This window comes from Cnephaeus nilssonii, assembly GCF_951640355.1.
Source record: "Cnephaeus nilssonii genome assembly, chromosome: 14".
In the NCBI taxonomy this organism is placed as follows: Eukaryota; Metazoa; Chordata; class Mammalia; order Chiroptera; family Vespertilionidae; genus Cnephaeus; species Cnephaeus nilssonii.
This window is the reverse complement of record NC_137085.1, coordinates 67,651,519-67,671,691: the sequence shown is the minus strand read 5'-3', so window position 1 is coordinate 67,671,691 and position 20,173 is coordinate 67,651,519. Positions and strand designations below refer to the sequence as shown.

The 20,173-nt window shown below is 36.9% G+C and overlaps 1 protein-coding gene across 13 annotated transcripts in view; it reads left to right on the top strand.

Annotated features, from left to right (window-relative positions):
- Positions 1-20,173, top strand: part of LINGO2 (leucine rich repeat and Ig domain containing 2) — a 1,264,400-nt gene that overhangs the window by 720,145 nt on the left and 524,082 nt on the right. For all 13 annotated transcript variants that reach the window (XM_079791176.1, XM_079791163.1, XM_079791166.1 and 10 more), the window contains one exon: positions 5,024-5,109. The gene's annotated coding sequence lies outside the window, so the exon portion shown is untranslated. The remainder of the gene's footprint in view (positions 1-5,023; positions 5,110-20,173) is intronic.

Genomic DNA, 20,173 nt, shown 5'->3' with positions numbered 1-20,173 from the left:
GTTGTTCTTTTGTGTGAACAAAACTAAAGTGTATGCCCTGAATATAATACTAGTGCCTCAATTATTCAAGCTACTTCAGTGCTGTTTACCTTTTGGTCTATTCGTCAGAGCTACAGATAGGACACTTGTGATTTAAAAACCTCTAAATATTTGAGTCTGGCCTATGCAAACTCACAAAAATTCATGGACAAGTCCAAAATTAATTGTATATGTTTAGCATCAATTTATCACCAAATGCCATACTGAGAATGTTACAGCTAGGACACCTTCAAAATTTTTATTGCCCTAGCCAGTTAGGCTCAGTGAATAGAGCATTGCCCTGTGTACCAAAGGGTCCCAGGTTCCATTCTGGTCAAGGGCACGTGCCTGGGATGTGGGTTTGGTCCAACGTTCAGGAGGCAGCCAATCAATGATTCCCTCTCATCATTGAAATTTCTGTCTCTCTCCTCCTCTCCCTTCCTCTCTGAAATAAATAAAAATATATTTTTTCAAAAATTATTGATTGATTTAAGAGAGAGAGAGACATCTATTTATTGTTCCACTTATTTAAAAGCAACCAAGCATTTATTGGTTGCTTTCTGATCAAGGATCAAACCCACAACCTTAACATATCAGAAGGATGCTCCAACCAACTGAGTTATTTGGCCAGAACCTACAGTTGTGACACTTTCAAAATATAATGTAAATGAATACATACAGTTAGGGTCTTTTTTTTTCTTTACCAAATAGGATTTTTTATTTGTTAGAAGTATGAATTTTAAACAAATTATTGGACTGGGGCTCCTATCAGCACATTCAACTTTAGCACTTGTCTCATCCTCAGTAGCTTTTCCACAACTGTGACCTTCACCATGCAGTTCCATGAGTTTTCCCAATTCAAAAGTGGCTTCTTCAGCATTTTGACTTACTTAACAAGGACATTATGGAGTGAGTAAATAGATTGGAAAACCTTTTCTATGTCTTTTCCAGTGCTATCTGGAGTCAATTTATTGACTACATCTTTCAAGTCATTTGTCTGTATCTCTCAGGTTACGATTTCCATCATCTTCCAGATTCGGTGGGCATGTTGATGCTGAGCACAAGAGGTCTTCTGAAAATGATTGTTGTATTTTTTAGTAAAACCAACACAGAATAAACAAATAAGCATCAGTAGCCTTGACATCAACATAAGCTGCAATCATGGTTGCCATTTCTTGACCATGGACATTAGGCAGTTTTGCTCTAAATATCCTAAGGAGTTAGCTTGAATTTTCTAAATGTAGTTTCCTCAGTCTGCAGACCAGCTAGGCTCACTTAAAATCATGACCTTTGATTTTTAAGACCATCAGATGCAATTTTGTTTCCTTGAGTTCTGGTGACTAGTGTTTTTCCAATATCCCTTATATTGGACATAGCTAGTGCCTTCATATTACACTAATATTCCCTAAACTATGGGTCAACCACTTTCTTTTGGCTCCCTTTTTGTCATTTTTCATAAGATGCTTATTCTTGTGGACTGCCATGGTGCTCCTCAGAGAGCCAAAAGGGTACCGTTACAGTCTTTACTGTACTTCTTAAGAAAAAATATAAATAAAGGAAATATGTATTTTCCTAATGAAAATTGTTTTAATATCTCAAAAGAGCTGGTTGGTATTCTATTTGCTGATTCTTTAAATCCAAGATTCTCTTGTCTTTCTTTTGGGAATGAATATAAACAAAGAAGAATAATTAGTTAGAATATACTTTGATATATATTAATTTATTCATATATTCATAAAACAGAAAACCTTAAGTGCTACTTATTAGTAGCTTGGTCCCTATCCATGGATCCCACATTCCAGGAAGAGAGATAATTGACAAATACGTTTTAAATATTTTAGGGGACACCTTGAGGATTAGGGAAAAACCCCTTTGAGAAAGTGACATTTGAACTGAGACCTAAGGCATGAAAAGGATGCAATGCAGAGCATTCCAGGTTTTGATTTTCTAAAAAGCAAAGTCCTTAGATGCTGAAGACCATGGTTTATTAGAGAAAGAATATGTAGAAGTCAGTAAAAATGAGAGAAAACTGTGTAAGATAGCATTTCATAGGTAGGTTGTAGCCAGCTCATGTCATAGTGTATAGGGCTTGATAAGAAAAGTAGATAGTTCTAAGTGCAATAGAAAGCCATTGTAAAATGTTAGTTAGGAGAGTAAAATGATCTATGCTATAAAAAGTCTACCCTGGCTAGAATGTGAGCAATGGATTGTAGAAGAGGTCCTGAGTGGGACCAGTGAGAATAGGCAGAACAAGGCTGTTGCTGTATTCTCCAAGGCAGATGATGAACTGCTGAAAGGAGAGAGCTGCATGGATTCTAGCTAATTGGCCACATAATTATGGAAAAGGAAGAGCCTCGCATTTCTGGCTTTGAGTACAAAGCCAATGGGTCAATTCCCTAGGAAGTGAAAGACCTAGAAAGGTATATGGGGACAATCAAGAGTTCCAGTTTGGATTAAGTTTGAAAGGTAGTAGATACCTTGGAGATGAACACAATGGGTTCAGGGAAAGTTTCAGATCTTACTCTTTTGACTAGTTAGTAGCACTGAATCTTGAATCATTTACTTACACTGTTTTCTCATCTTTAAAAATAGAGAGGTTAGTAATACCTACCTTACAGGGATTGATATAAATATTAATTTAGGTAATGTCTATAAGATGATAAGAACAGTTTCTGATACTGTTGGCAACAAAATAATAATTATTAGTATTATCATTGGTCACAGAAATAGCAATGTCAGGGAGGTAATCTGGTATATAAATTTGAGGTTCGAAGGAATGTGGTTGACATTATCGTTATTTGAAGAATGCATTAGTGTCAAATTAACATGTTGTACATCTTAAATTTGCACAATGTTAAAATATATATCTCAATAAAAAAAGAAAAACAAGAAAGTATTTCACTTTATTATACTTATTCTGAGTTAATGAAAACAATCCTAGAATAGCTTTTACTGTTTTTTTGTTAACTTATTTTTCTCTCTCTTTTATCCTTCTCTTCTTTGGGGGCATTGCAGTGGATGGCTGGGGTTGAGTTGGGAATTAACATTAGAAGGAAAAGGATCCTCATGACAATGGAAAAGTCATATTGTAATTCTAAAAAGAATGTTTCATTTCCAATTTTCAACATTAAAATTACTTCAACAGTAATTCAAGCTTTTAATTGATTGTATTTAAATTTTCCTGTATAGATAGACCATAACTATTTTTGATAAACACATTTTCAGATTCATGTAATTATGAAATACTGAGACTTACAAGGACTAATCTGTGGCCTGTCTGTTGACATCATTGTGGAATTTTAACCTTTGAAAAGGCAGGTTTAGACATAGCAAAAATATTTCCTCTTTCAAGCCTGTTTTCTCCTTCTCTGCAAACAATATTATAATGTTAACATAAAAAAATGTAAAGAATTTTTGTGACTTTATTTGAGCCAAACTGTAGACAATTGCCAGGAAGCAGAATCTCAACATATTGGGATAATGCTCCGGAGTCTTTCACCTTCTTTTTATACATTACAATCAAACGAGGAGAAGTAAGTGGGTTACATGAAATCTATTGGTGATAGATTAGGGAGGCAGAGAAAGCAAAGGTGGGGGGAACCTCTGGGATTGGATAAAAAGTAAAATGATAGACACATACTTCTTTTGCCCAGGTGGGTACAGGATAGTTAACAGTCAACAATTAACATGATAACAATAACAATGAAGGGATTTAAGGTCTCTGTACTGGTGCCCAGGCACATTTGGTTTTGCCCTAAGGTGTCCAGAAAAAGAGAAGTTACAAGTTACTCTGACATTTCACAGGCAAGTTATCTTAGATGCAAAAAGACTATAGGGAAGATGCTGGCCTAGGACATGACTACCACTATAAACAGCTTTTCATTAAAGTTTCAATTTCAGACCATCCTTTATGGTTACCTTAGGTCTTTGAGTTTGCTAGTCAGGTTAGCATGTGGCCTTTTTTTCCTCCACAATAAAAAAAAAAAAATACCATATTGCCTTCTGGATTCTAGGGTTGAAAATTTTTAAATATATGGATATATTTGAACATGAGTTCATTCATTCATTTATTTAATGAAAAAGAATATAATTTAGTAAATGCTTGGGTGATAGTTACCTTGTCATGTTCTAAGAATTTTAAGATAAACATGACAATGTACTTCCTTTCAAGATGCAAAACCCCAAATATGTGAAGTTGGTTAATCCAGATTGGTTTTTCAAAGAGCTTTATAAAGCTGGTGCTATGCAAATTTGAATTATTATTATTATGGTCATTAATATAGAGATCCTTCTGAAACGTGGGGTTTGAGGTGCAGGCATTTCTTCTTGTGGGTTTTTGTCCTCATGAAATTTGAGGAATAGATTCATGGACTAACAGATTTCTTTAATCAAAATGTAGAAGTTTATTGGAAGCATATACAAACTACATCTGGGCATGTGTGTCCCAAAAAGGAACCCTCTGAGAGGGGCCCCCAAATGGGAAAAGCCTGCTTTCTCTTACTCTAATGGGGGGAAAAAAAACTAAATCCAAAAAAATCTAAAATCTCAAAATCTGTGTTGTGTCCCTTTGTCTCAGGTTTATATAAGCTGTAGCTCTTTGTCTCTTCATGCTCCCTTCTAATTGGACCCCTTTCCCATTCGATGACCCTGTGCTCTCCTAATTGGTCAAGCTTTTGTAGAATATCAGTTTCAAATTCCAAAACTCATGGGACACCCCCTTCTTTTTTCTCCCCCTTATCTTGGAACATTCCTCTATCTCTGGTGAAAATATGTTTATCTCTTTCCGGCATCTATCGATATTTCTCTATCCTCTGTGAAAGTGTGTTTCCTTCTTCCCGGTTCTCTGTGACTTTTCTTTATCCTCTGTGACTGTATGCCTTCTGGTGGGTCCAAGCCTCACCTATGTATTCTTCCCCTATTTAGTCCCTAAACTGGCCTATTTTGTCCCTAGAATTCCTTTTCCTTTTAGCAAGCATCATTTTTCTTTTTTTATATATTTTTGCAGCTTCGAAACAGGGTCATGCGAAGAGGCCCAGAGTGAAACACTGAAAGTGGCCACCATCAGCATGAGGACCCCAACAAGTCAAACTGGTAAGTGGAAAAAGTAATGCATCGGTATCTTTTTCTATGTCATTAAATCTGTTGTTATCTTTTTCCATGTGACAATTCTCAGAATTTACAAACAAAAATGGGAGTGCTTCTCAAAGGACAGTGCCTATGAAATTCATGGTCATTACTTGGAAGACCTTGGGGAGTTGGTACTCTTTGGGAAAAGCCACCAATCTGTTCTAGACAGTCATGGGTTTAAAGTAGCTATTTGACCTTGTGAAAGTTGCTTAATTCTTTGAGTCTTACTTTCTTTATTTTAAAATGGAGGTTATAATAATTATCTTGTTAGGTTTTCCTAAGAACTAAAATATTGCATATAAAGAATGGAGTAGTTTCCTTGGCATAGAAAAAGAGTTAAAATATATTTTTCTACTGTTTACTGAATACTTTCTAAAAGCCATGTATTAAATGCTAAACTCTTTAATGCATTATTTTATGGAATACAACCCTTAGAGGTAGAAGCTATTTTTACTCTCATTTTACAGATGAAAAAACTGCTATTGACAGATTATTGGACTTGCTTTAAATCACACACTGCTCCCTGAGACAGGTGTGTCTGGTGGCAGAGTTTCTGTTCTTATATTTATTCATAAAGTCAGCAAACATTTATTGGATATCTGAAAATTACAAACTTTTTTCTTTTTAGCTGTGATGCCATGCTATTTTCCAAATGATTGCTACTTAGAGTATAATTATATTTTATATGAGGTGTTATAGTTTGCAAATAAGTTATGAATAATTGCTTTTATTTAGGATTCACATATTTGTTTTGGAAAACAAAGTAGGGAACATTACTTCTATTTTACAGATGGAGAAATTAAGGTCCCAGAGGTTAATTAGATCACTGGATGTCTTCGAGCTCAGTGCTTCTCAGACTGTGGTTAAGTGTCAGGGTATTTTTAATCCATTGCAGACAATGTTTTTGTAGAATGACTAAAAATTACTTACTAGAGAAATAAAATGATTAAAAAGGAGACACATGGCACAATTCTACATTTTTATTATTTTTTATTATTCTACAGGTATAGAATTACTCTATGAAATGGGTCTGAAAGTTTCTAATGCTTTCAATGAGTTCCTATACCCCTCCCAGTTAGCATCTGCACAGTGACACCAGCCTATAGACTAGACCAGTGGTTGGCAAACACATTAGTCAACAGAGCCTAATATCAACAGTACAATGATTGAAATTTCTTTTTTTTTTTAAATCACTTTATTGATTAAGGTATCACATATTTGTCATCAACCCCCCCCCCCCATTCCCATCCCAAACCCCCACACACGCATGCCCCCATCCTCCTGGTGTCTGTGACCACTGGTTAGGCTCATATTCAAGAACACAAGTCCTTTGGTTGATCTATCTCCCTTGTCACCCCCCTCCCCTACCTTCCCTCTGAGGTCTGACAGTCTGGTCAATGCTGTTCTTGTTCTTCAGTCTATGTTGTTCATCTTTTCCCCTAGATGAGTGAGCTCATGTGATACTAGGAATACACTTATAGGAACCGAAAATGAGACAAGCAATAATGGTTATGCTGAGAGGCAAATGAATCAGTCTATAGTGAGTTTCTTTCTGGGCCAACACTTCTTTTGAGTCCTGATTTCTATGTCCAACAGTTGTTTATGTGTACATAACAGCAATGATATTTCAGTTCTGGATGGTGGACAAATGGTGGTAATGCAGGTCCAACCCTCTCTGGTTTGGTCCTGGGCAATCTTCAGTGACACACATCTGCTGACTGCTAGTATGGCAAGGCATGGTCAACGTCTTCCATGTCTGGACTGTTTCTCTTCTGACTTCATGGCTGGAGCACTCCTGTCAATTCCTCTCTGTTGCAGGAATCCACATGGTCTTGGAGTTATTTTCTGAAAGTATACAAACATATTCTCTTAAGAGCCAAATTTTTTAAACTTAAACTTCTTCAAAATAGACTCACCCAGGCCGTGGTATTTTGTGGAAGAGTCACACTCAAGGGGCCAAAGAGCTGCATGTGGCTCACAAGCCGTGGTTTGCCAACCACTGGACTAGATAGTAAACTGCATAGCATTGATAGAGCTAATACAGGGTGAGACAAAACTAGGTTTACAATTATTCATATGGAAAATAGTACAATCCTATCTAATAAAAGAGTAATATGCAAATTGACCATACCTCTGGTACAAGCCACGCCCACCAACCAATCAGGAGTGAGTATGCAAATTAACCCAACCAAGATGGCTGCGGCCATGGACCAAGCAGGAGTCTTTGGTTTCCCCAGTGATGGAGGAAACCAAGCTTCCTGGCCTGCCTTGGTTTCCACTCAAAGCTAAAAGTTTCAATTATAGAAGATAAATAAATCCCAACAAAAATTGCTGCAGCCACAGAGCGAGCAGGAGGCTTGGGTTTCCCCAGTGAAGGAGGAAGCCAAGCTTTCTGCCTGCCCTGGCCTGCCCTGGCCTCCACTCAGGCTACAAAGTTTCAATTATAGAAGATAAATAAATCCCAGATACCAGGGCCTCTGCTTAGGCCTCCAGGGGTGTGTGGCCAGCCTGCAAACCACCACAGGCCTCTCGCCCAGGCCACCCCATGCCCCAAGGCAACCCCTACCCTGATCCGGGACACCCTTCAAGGCAAACCAGCCAGCCCCCACCTGTGCACCAGGCCTCTATCCTATCCAATAAAAGAGTAATATGCAAATTGACTGTCACTCCAGCACACAAGATGGCTGACCCCATGTAGACACAATATGGCTGCCACAGGATGGCCAGTAGGGGAGGGACCAAGTCCGCAAGGGAAGATAATTATGGGCAATCAGGCCAGCAGGGGAGGGCAGTTGGGAGGGACCAGGCCTGCAAGAAAGGGCAGTTGGGGGCAATCAAGCCTGCAGGGGAGGGCAGTTAGGGGTGACCAGACTGGCACAGGAGGAATGTTGGGAGTGACCGGGCCTACAGGGGAGGGCAGTTGGGAGGGACCAGGCCTGCAAGGGAGGGCAGTTGGGGGTGATCAAGCCTGCAAGGGAGGGCAGTTAGGGGTGACCAAGCCTGCAGGGGAGGGCAGTTAGTGGCAAACAGGCTATCACGGGAGCAGTTAGGCATCAATCAGGCTGACAGGGTAGTGGTTAGGGGGTGATCAGGCTGGCAGGCAGAAGCGGTTAGGGGCAATCAGGAAGGAAGGCAGGTGAGCAGTTGGGAGCCAGAAGTCCTGGATTGTGATAGGGATGTCCGACTGCCCGTTTAGGCCCGATCCTAAACGGGCAGTCGGACATCCCTTGAGGGGTCCCAAATTGGAGAGGGTGCAGGCTGGGCTGAGGGAGACACACCCCCATGCATGAATTACGTGCACTGAGCCTCTAGTAGTAAATAAATAAAAATACACGAATAAACTCTGTGTTTCCCCTACTCACGACTGTAAACCTACTTTTGCATACCCTGTGTGACGCAGATCCAGCACGTAAGCCCAGACCTTCGATCTCTAGTCCAGATGGTTTCAATTTACTCCATACCACCTCAACATACAGCCAGAAATCTGGTTTATGGTCCAAGGGACAGGAAGATTGAATTCCAAATTGTTCACATGGAACAAGTGCAAGAAAATTGGCAATGGCCAGACATTTTCAAAGAGTTATATGAAACCAATGTCATGAAAAAAGTGAAAAAACAGTGGGAAGCTTTTGGAAATGATTTCTTTTAAAATTATGTGTAAGAAATCAATAATTAAGTTCTGTGATATGTGATGTAGTATTGAAAGACTTTCTCAAGATATGTTTTTCTTCTTTCCTCTTTTTATTTTGTTTATTTTTTTAAAAGAGTAGTTAGGTTATATTTTGGAGTCTGAGCCTTGTCAGTTCCCCAGAACAGAATATGGGCCTCACATTATTCTAAGCAATAAAATTGGATTTTGGCCAGTTATGAAATGAAAATGAACTCCTCGAACCACCTCACTGAAGGGACCAGAAAATAATGTAACTTATTCATTTCAAAAACTACCAAAGAAAATTGCAGTGCTTTTGGTGCAAAGTAAAATGCACAATGAGTCAGCAATGAAAATTTACACTGTGAGATAGTTTTGTGGTTTTCTAAGATCTACTGATGAAATGGATCCAAATATTTACAAGTGCTACTTTATTAATAGCTTCTTTACCATCTCTTTCAAAGTAATATTGCACCAATGTTCAGGAATAATTTTTGGTTGTGAGTAAATATTATTGGAAGATTCATTTTTTCTCCAAATGATGCTTATAGGATTTTTAAAATTAGAGTATAATATGTCAGGAATTGTTCTTGTTGTTTTAAAGTTCTACTCTCTTAGTGCTTGAAGCAGCTTAAAGTGGCTGTAAGGGCACAGAGAAAAATGAAAATTTATGACAACATTCAAAACTGAGTCTTTCAGCCAATCTATTATTAGCTTCTGTGAAGACTCCACATTGCTAAATTGAAATTCACAGTCTGAAGTAGGGCAAATCCATGGCCTTAAATAATATAGAGAGTTTCTGTGTTCCTCACTTACTTTCTGCCCCTTGACTCACAGATCCAAGATTTGTAGGACTCAGAAAGTTAGGCAGTCATATCTGGGCAACCCTCTTTAGTCAGTACCTTCATATTTCTCTTCCCACTGAAAAGAGCAGAGAGGAAGGAAGAACTTAGGGAAATGCATTGCACTAAGGAGAGAGAAAGTCCCAATAATCGTTGTTGGGAAGGGGATAGGAACTGGGAATTATTCTCTCTCTCTCTCTCTCTCTCTCTCTCTCTCTCTCTCTTTCTCTCTCTTTCTCTCTCTCTGTAACAATACTCTATCACAGCTATTTTCAGGTTGTGTTATGCAAGAATTTTTAAAACATGCAATACCTACCTGTTTAGTCAAGGTCACTGACCTCTTTTCCCTTATATTGTCAAATTAAAAAATTACAACAAGCAACACAATAGCCATCTGGTGTGACTAAATAAAAAAATGTTGTCAGATCGATAGAAAATATATTTTTAGTGTGCCACAAAATTTTAGTAATTAAATTGTGTTGCCATGAGATGAAAAGGTTGACAATTGCTGCTCTGTCAGATCAGGGTCAGAAGACCAGAAATGGGGAAAAAAGATGGTCTATCAACATTATAGCAGAGATGCTTTATTTGAATGCCTGTTACTCATTGGAATTAGTGCCCAAGGTTTACACAACCCACTCTTTAACTGTGAAGCTTAGATGATCTTTGCTAACAACCAAGTTATCAGTATGACCAAGGGCTAAGGGTCAGTCTCCTGACATGTCTTTTTTATCTTTACCCTCTCCCCCACATTGCTCTCCTCTACCAGGTTCCCCCTTGTCCCAGGCCTTCACCATCCTATTGTCTATGTTCATGGTCAGTGCATATCTATATACTAGAGGCATGATGCACGAAAATTCGTGCAAGAGTAGGCCTTCCTTCCCCCGGCTGCCAGCACCGGCTTCCCCCTGGCACCTGGGACCCGGGCTTTGTTCCAGCCACCAGCAGGCACCCAGGACCTGGGCGGCTTCCCTCCAGCCATTGGCAAGCGCCTGGGTCCCGCGCTCCAGCCGTGGCTTCGTCTGTAATGACGTCTGGAAGGACTTTCAGTCTAATTAGCATACTTTTATTATTATAGATATAAAAGGCTAATATGCAAAGTGTCCCATTGGGAGTTCTACTGGGAGACTGGGAGTTCGATTGCTCGCTATGATGTGTGCTGACCACTAGGGGGTGGCAAGGAATGAAGGAAGGCCCTGGCCAGCAGCTGGCAGCTGGGGTAGGGAGGCCCCAGCCAGCAGCCAGAAGGCCTCAATCGGCCCTGATTGCTCGCCAGGCCTAGGGACCCTACCCATGCATGAACTTCATGCACCGGGACTCTAATATGCATATAAGTTCTTTGGTTAATCTCTTCCTGCCTCCTCTTCTTCTCCCTCCTTTTCTCTGAGATTCATCAGAATGTTCCATGTTTCCATGCCTCTGATTCTATTTTATTCATCAGTTTATTTTGTTAATTAGATTCCACGTATAAGTGAGATCATGTGCACATGATCCCACTCCTGGGAATATATCCTAAGAATCCTGAAACCCCAACCAGAAAGAATTCCTTCCCCCCCCCCCCCCCCCCCATGTTCATAGCAGCATTATTTACAATAGCTAAGATCTGGAAACAGCCTAAGTGCCCATCAGTAGATGAGTGGATAAAATGCTGTGGTACATTTACACAATGGAATACTATGCGGCTGACTTATCTTTTGAAATACACTACCCTTCAATAGATTTTATCATGTTTTCAGATCAGTAAACAAACAATAGCAACCACACCATCAAAGCCAAACATGATTTGGATAATGATTACTTGACATGGGAAATTAAAGCCTCAAAGGTAAAATGTATATAGAACAATGAGTTAATACAGAAAACAGAAAAAAATATCTTTAAAAAAATTTGTTATCTTTACATATACATTGTTTGACTTAGAAATAAAAGCCCTAGAGGTTGAAAAAATTTAAATGTAAAAGACTGAAAGGAAACAGAAAAAGTAACAGAAGAATAAATCTGCCTTTGAAGGTAACAGATAATGCAATCAGATTTGTAGAAAACAAACTGAAGACACTCCTAGAATGTAGAGGTCACCGACAATCAGTGTAAATGATGAGTGAGAGAAAATGACCAATGTGGAAAACAAGAATCAAACATGTGGATAATTGTTCATGAAAATAAAAGGATAAATAAAAGACAAGCACTAATTAAAGAATCACATAGGGGAGGGGATCTTGCTCAAAAAGGAACTGAAAAGGGCTTTATGACTCTAGAATTTATTTTCTAAAATCTGAGATTTTTTATATTGCTTGGAAATTTCCTATTCATTAATTCGTTAAAAGTTAGGAAAATCTAATGGTAAACTGAGACAAAATATTATTATTTTCTGATATATTTTTATTATAATGCTTCCTGTTTCTAGACTATAGAAAGTTGGTCTATTCTGTTTTTTTTGGTTTTGTTTTGTTTTTTCCTTAAACGATTTTGGTAATTTGTGTTAACCTAGAAAAACTGTCAATGCTGAGTGATTGTCCATGTTTAGATATACACAGAAAAAAAATAATTGAAAGTAATGCACTAGTACAATAATTGAGTTTTTATTTTTTCAATTTTAATCTCATTTTTGTGTTCTGACATATAAAATAATGACATATTATTGGTTAATTAAAGACTGTTATTGAAATATAATTAAGAACAGTACACACAGAAAAAAAAAACCACACAAATGAACAACTCAATGAATTTTCACAAGTCAACAAAACATGGCCACCTATGTTTAGAAAATAAACATAACCAAAAAAATTGAAAATGCTTTTTTACCTTTTGAAGTTCTGAATCCCAATCTTTTTACCTATGCTAAACAATTTTCTAAAGTCTTATACTATGCATTGTTTCACTTTTTTTGTTTTATATGAGTGGAATAATAGAAAATGTACTTGTTTTGTTATGTGGCCTATTCTCAATATTATTTATAACTTGTTTTGTTATGTGGCCTATTCTCAATATTATTTATACATTATTTCTATGTATAGCAGTAATTTAATTTTCATTGCTTTATACTATTCCATCATGGCCAGTTTGTCACTCATACATTATCATACATATCTTTTGGGGCAGGTATGTCCATATTTCTGTGGGATATACAATTACTTATATGTGACATTTATGTTCATTTTTAGTAGGTACTGCTGATTTCCCAAACTAGTATAATAATTGATATTCCCACTGGCAGAGTATATGGGTTTTAGTTGTTCCACATCTTCAGCAGCACTTGGTGATGATCAGAGATTTATTTTAGTCATTCTGATGGGTGTGTTGTGGTATCCCATTGTGGTTTTAATCAACATTTCCATAATGACTAATAAAGGTGGTATTACTGCCTCTGATCAACAGTTACCTAGGAAACCCCAAAGTAAAAGTGAAGGGAAATTCAGAGAATGTATTTTAAAAAGCTGGTAGCTTTATTTACCTCCATTGAATGAACATTCAGTCAGAAGGGATCTAAATTTCCCCTTTACATAGGAACATTTTTAAAAGCATATACCAACATATGTAATTAAATGTGTGCAAGCCTGGCCATCTCACTCAACTTAAATTCAACTTATCAATTTTGCTCAACTTTCACTCTCCAGTTAGCTAATTAATGCATCACAATCTATCACTTTTGTCTTGTTTCATTGGGTGTAAACCAATCTTCTGACAGCAGACTCACAGTTGAATGGTGGTGATGAGTTTATTGCAGGAGAGTGATTGCACACTCCATTTCTGTGTTGGGAAAACTAATTATTTGTCCAGCCATTGGGAACCAAGGATGGCCCATGGGCTATAGGCATGAAAAGGATCCGGAGAGCAGCATGATGTTGACAGAGGGCCTAGGGCTCTCACCCGTGCAGCAAGTGTGACAGCTCCATCACTTCCCCAGGCATTTCTTCTTGTGGGCTGTGTAGTGGTTCACTGGCTTCCAGTACTATTAGTTTCTAAATAGTGTGAGAGTGTGGCTGATATGTTATTGAGACAATGATGATGTGAATACTTTAATACTGTATTGTCAAGTGGCTCTTTTTTAAATGAAACCATGTTATCAGAAATTAGCTAGATCCGATTTGTGGTTGACAGAGGCAGAGAGTGGGGGTGGAGAATAAAACAAAAGTGGTCAAAAGGCACACATTTCCAGTTGTAACATAAATAAGAACTGAGGAGATAATGTACAACATGATGACTATAGTTAGCATTGCTGTATGATATATTTGAAAGTTAAGAGGGTTCTCATGAGAAGGAAAAATGTATTTTTTGTATCTATATGTGATGATGGATATTAATTAAACTGATTGGAGTAATCATTTCACAATATATGTAAGTTGAGTCATTATACTGTCCAACTGAAGCTCATTCAAGGCTGTTTGTCAGTTATATTTCAATAAAACTGGAAAAAATAGCCAAATTCAAATGCATTTTATTGAAATATAATATACATAATATACAATTTATCATTGTAACCATTTCTGAGTGTACAGTTCTATGGTAATAAACACATTCACATCATTGTGCCAATGCTACCACCATCCAGCTGTATAACTTTTTAATATAGCAACTTCAATCACATGCAAGCATTCCTCTCCTAACAGCTTCCTCCTCCCTTTATATCTAGGGTTTACCCATTAGCATAGATGTATACCTATTTTTATAAATGTGCCTTTTAAATTTTGTAGAAAATAAAAAGTGAAATTTCAAATCAAAATTACAATAATGCTGTTATTTATACTTGTATATTTACTTTTACCAGGTAACTTTATATTTTCATATGATTTTGAATTACTGTCTAGCATCTTATCATATCAATACAAAACAACTCCCTTGAACATTGCTTGTAGGGAAGATCTAGTGGTAAAGAACTCTCACAGCTTTTGTTTGTCTGAGAATATCTTAATTTTTCCTCATTTCTAAATAAAGTTTTGCCAAACATAGAACTTAGATTGATAGTTTTTTTTCTTTTATTTAGGACTTTAAATACCTCATCCTACTGCCTTCTGCCACACAAGGCTACTGTTGAGAAATACTGTATACTGATCTAATGGAATCCCTTGTATGTGATGAGTTATTTTTCTCTTGCTGCTTTTAAGAATCTCTGTTTTTGTCTTTCAGCAATTTTATTATAATGTTTCTCAGTGTGGGTTTCTTTCGATTAACTATCTTGGGATTTGTTGAGCTTGTTGCATTTGTAGATTTGTGTTATTTCCTCAAAATTGGGAAGTTTTCTGCCATTATTTCTTCATAAAATCTCTTTTCCTCTTCTCTGTCTCTTCTTCTTTTGAGACTTCCATAAAGTACATATTGGTCTAAGCACATACATCTGTGTCTCCAAGTACCTTATGCTCTGTACTCTTTTCTTCAGTATTTTTTTTTTCTTCCTCAGACTCAATACTTTCAAATAACCTGCCCTCCATTTAACTGATTCTGTTTACTTCCTATTTGAGGCTGCTATTGAACCCCAAAAGTGAATATTTCAACTTATATTTTTTAAATTTTCTATTTGGTTCTTTTTAAAAAAATTCTATCACTTTTTTGTTTCCATTCTGTTCAGATATATCTAGGGGTTTTTTTTTATGATTTTCTTGAATGCTTTATCCATGCTTTTTTTTTTTTTAAACTCTTATAGCATATTTAAGATACTTGTTTTTAACATCTGGAACTCTGATATATGTATGTCTTCAGGGACCATTTTTGGATTTATTTTGTTTCTTTTAATGGGCCACATTTATGTTTCTTTAAATGGCTTATCTTTTGTTTAAAATTGGGTATTTAAAAAATGAGTCACTTTTCCCACTCTTTATAGACTGGCTTTGTCAGGGGAATACCTTAATTAATAAGCCCAGCTTTGGGCACTTCTGGGTGTGTGTCCTGTCTGGGCATTTGAGTCCACATCCTTCCTCTATCCCAGAAACACTGTAGATCTTTGATTTGTTTTCAGAGCTCCCACAAGGCTCTTTGTCAATCTATAGTTGTTCACTTAATATTTCTGTGGGGTACGAGAGCCTGGAGCTTCCTAGTCCAACTTAATGCTGATGTCACTCATCGCTGCTTTAAAGTCTTAATTTCCCAAAGACCCAACTTCTTCTTGGTGCCTGGGATATTCTATTGTATTCTTTTGCCCATTATATCTTACCCCCAGGTGTCCACAGAGCTGCACTGCCCCTGCAGTTCCTACATGCCTGCCACTGCTTTACATGGCTTCCCTTGTAAGCTAAGCTGTGCTGCTCTTTCCCGGTATGAGTTTCCTTGTAAGTCAGCACATAGACAGGGCATTGCAACTATGTTCTACTTGGTTCTTTCTGGCCTGAGAGAGGGAACTACAAATCAGGCCACTTCCTCCCTACTGTACAACACCGCACAGGGGAAGGATGGTGTAGGTGTGAGTAAACTACCACGAGATTTTCTGCCATTTTGAACATGCCTTTCCTTGATTGTGCATCGGCTTGTTTTTTGTAAGCCATTGACTAGTTTCCCGAACTCCTACAAAGTTATTTTAATCAATGTATAGTTCCCTACCTCCCCTGTGGGAAAATAATTGCTTAGAGCTTCCTAGTCCACAATTTAAAAAAAAATATTGACTTTATTGAGGTAATATTGGTTAATAAAATTATAAAGGTTTCAGGGGCACAATCCTATACTATATTATCTATATATTATATCATGTGTTCACCACCCAAAGGCAAGTCTTACTTAACCATTTATCCCCCACTTACCCTCTTTTGATTATATTTTTCTAAAGTTTTTATTTAAATGCTTTGTAAATGTAATACTATGTTGTCGTTTCAAAGGGGAAGACTAATTTGCTATATATTTTATTTGTTTATATGATGCCAGTAAGTACTTTATTGAATTAATCTTTTTCTTTTTCAAAAAGTTCCAGCGGAGTAAAAATATAAAGTAACAATATTATTTACCTAAATTCCATTCTAGTTTTAATCAGTTCTTTGTTCAAATATGAAACAGTCTTATATAATCTCACTTTTGAAGGGGAGAGTGCACATTATAATGTTTAAGAAATTATGGTTTATTTTGGGCATGATTTCAGCTTTGACATAGAATAACTCCAGTGACTCTAAAGATGTTATAAAACTGTCATCATAGGAAAGGTTAGAATCATGAAGGCCTTCATGTCAATGTTGTTCCTACTATATTGCTTGCTACTCTAATATATGATTGAAGTGGGAAAGAGCTGAGGTTAAGGGTCAACTAAGTTAGAGTTATTTTTGTTGGTAGATCAAATTCACCATTTTGTCCCTGTGTTTTAGCATCATAGTTAGTTTGAAGTTAATTCTGTATAACCAATAATTTAAGTAATTTTAAATCAATGTGTAGCACCATTCCCATAGTTAAGCAATATGTGTGTGATATATAGGTGTTTCGGTAATTTTATGCCCTCAGTTAGATTTAATAAAAGAAAGAAAACCTGGAATTTAAGTAATCATGATAGTAGAATCAATGCTTTACTGTAAATCCTAAGGTGGGGAGCTATAATTAATTTTGTATCACCACATCCTTCACTTTAAAAAGCCAATGATGGCCTTTTCAAAAGGAGTTTGTTTATTTATTTAACAAAATAGTACACATAATTGAGAGATAACATGGAGATTATGATCCATTCATTGAAGCATGTTTATTTTCCCTAAGATTATGCTCCCAATGTCATTTACAGATTTCTCCCACAAACATGGCTTTCACAATAGGAACATTTGTAATTAGCTACCCATGAAGTGAGCTGTATATTAACATGTGCTTTGGCAACAAATATCACTGGGCACAATTGTCATGTAAAGCAAATGAAAGTCTTCCTCAGTGGGAGTTATTAAAGCAGAATTTGCATTCATCCAAACAACTATAACATAAAACTTACATTTATTTTATATTAATGCATGTTTATTCTTCAAGAAATCTGAACGTGGAAAGCCCTTCTGGTTTTATTTGTGAGAGTAGTTATATCACAGCATTGGAATTGAATTTATGCCAATCACTCTAAAGCTTGGATTCTGTGGTACATAGAAATGGCTTTGTATATTTAATTACAAAGAGCAATATCTAAACATTGTGCTAAGAAATAAGAGTTCATGGCATAAACTATTAGGATGATAAGGTGAAATAAGATTCTCTGGATAAAATTACACCTTTTTCTGAACCTTAAGTGTTAGGGAAATTTTTGGTCTTGATGAATTCCGTAGAAACCTGAATAAGATACTACTCTGGAAAATTCATAGCAACATTCTTGATACCATATCACTGATGGATTCTTTCCTTCTAGAAGCATAATGTGAAATACATAAAGATAAAAATGAAATCATTTCCTAAAACTTAAAATAAAAATAATACTCTTTATTATGATAGGAAGGAATGAATATAAGGTGTTTAAATTTGTAAGTTCTATTGAGTTGTTTTCCTGTCAAGTGTATTCAATTAAAACAGCTAACAAAAGCTTAACCCAGTTTCTTTAAATATCTATGTATTTTATTTGTTTCATTTTTATCGCTGAATAATAAAACTCCCTGGAAACTACTCTTGGCTTCCTCCCCTTCACCGAAGCTATATCGAGTGAGTGTGTGTTTTATTCACACAACTACACAGACCCAGGTACATACACACGCATAGATTTGTCTGTGTATTTGAAAGTAAAAGGGCATGATTTTTCATTTATGGCAGCTCAGATGACCATTCTCTCCTAACTTTCAAGGCTAAATCTATTTTATTTAATTCCTCTAACTTGGTCTTTTTCTCCATAGAAACAAAAGGTACGAATATACCTATAATCTTGACTGTTCATAGGCAAAATTGGAAGATAGGTAAATGTTTTTCTTGTTTTCACTTTCTATTCCTTTTTCAATGGATTTCTTTGTTTTGTCTTATGACCCAATGTTATTGTGCTCTGCCATCTAACTCCTTTAATAAATTAACTAGAGGTCCGATGCATGAAAATTCATGCAAGAGTAGGCCTTCCTTCCCCCAGCTGCTGGCACCAGCTTCCCTCCAGCCCCCAGGACCCGGGCTTCCCTCCTCTGGCTGGCAGGCACCCGGGACCCGGGCTGGCTTCCTTCTGGCCTGGCTTTGTCAGGAAGGACATCCGGAATAACATCCGGAAGATGTCTGGTCTAATTAGCATATTACCCTTTTACTATTATAGATTATATTTTAGGTGTCAGATAAAAAGAATTTGATACATTACTTCACATTAAATTGGAAGTAACAGTTAATCTCTACTTTATAATGGCATTTACTTTTAATAAGAAATATTGCATATCTATGCAAGTAATTATAGGCTCTCTTGACATAGATTAGAGGTGATATTTTCTTATTCTAAAATTTGTGTGATCATAACATTTGTTGTCTAAACCAAGAAATCCTCAATAATGAAAAGGGCACAAGTTATGAAAATTTGCTTGCTTCCAATAAATAACACCACAAACTAAAAAATTCATTTATGAACAATTGATGTGAATTCTTAGATTCCCCCTAATAATAGTTGAATAGGAAGGTGACATAAATCTCCAATTCTATTATTTCCCTTATTTATTGTCTTTGTTCATGCATCAACTGTGCTTGATCTCTGTTAAAAGCAAGATGCCATTGAAACTTTGAGTTTAGTAGTACCCCCTTATCCACAAGGGGTATGTTCCAAGACCCCCAGGGAATGCCTGAAATCACATGTAGTACTGAACATTGTAGATACTACATTTTTCCTGCATATACATACATTGTATGTTTTCTCTTTGGGGTATCTGCATTGCCAACATCACTACTCATGTGCTTTGGGCCTTTATTAGGTAAAGTATGTGTTACTTGAACACAAGCACTGTGATGCCCTGACAGGCCATCTGATAACCCAGATAGTTACTAAGTAACTAATGCGTGGGGTATGTATACAGCATGCATATGCTCCTCCTGGGTGGAATAGGGGAGAACACGTGAAATTTCATTATACTACTCAGTATGGCACACAATTGAAAACTTATGAATTATTTATTTATGGAATTTTAAAAAAATATTTTTGGACCATGGTTGACTGTGGGTAATGGAAACCACTGAAAGCTAGTTCATGGATAAGAGGGGGGAAAAGGCAGGGAAGGGTGGAAAGGTGGGAAGAGATCAACCAGTGAACTCATATGCATATATGCATAACCCATAGACACAGACAACAGGGTGGTGAAGGCTTGTGGGGGTGCAGGGGGAAGGGGCGGGGAGAGGGCATTGGTTGGGGGGAAGGGGACATATGTAATGCTTTCAACAATAAAGATTTATAAAAAATGGGGGGGGGGACTGTATAAGATTTTTTTATTAGAGCATGATGAATGTTAGTGGAGCATGAGGCCACTTTTATTTATCATGAAATGAAAATAAGGGCACTATTTTTTTGTTTTATTCATTCCTAAAATGTTATTTAAAACATGTTATCTGTAATAAGACCCTGCAAACCCTAAAATGTTTTTTTATAATAATGGTAGCTCTATAATTGTCCTCTCTGTGGATAGCGTTAGGTTTGTTAGGTTCACTGGGAACTCCATTTAGT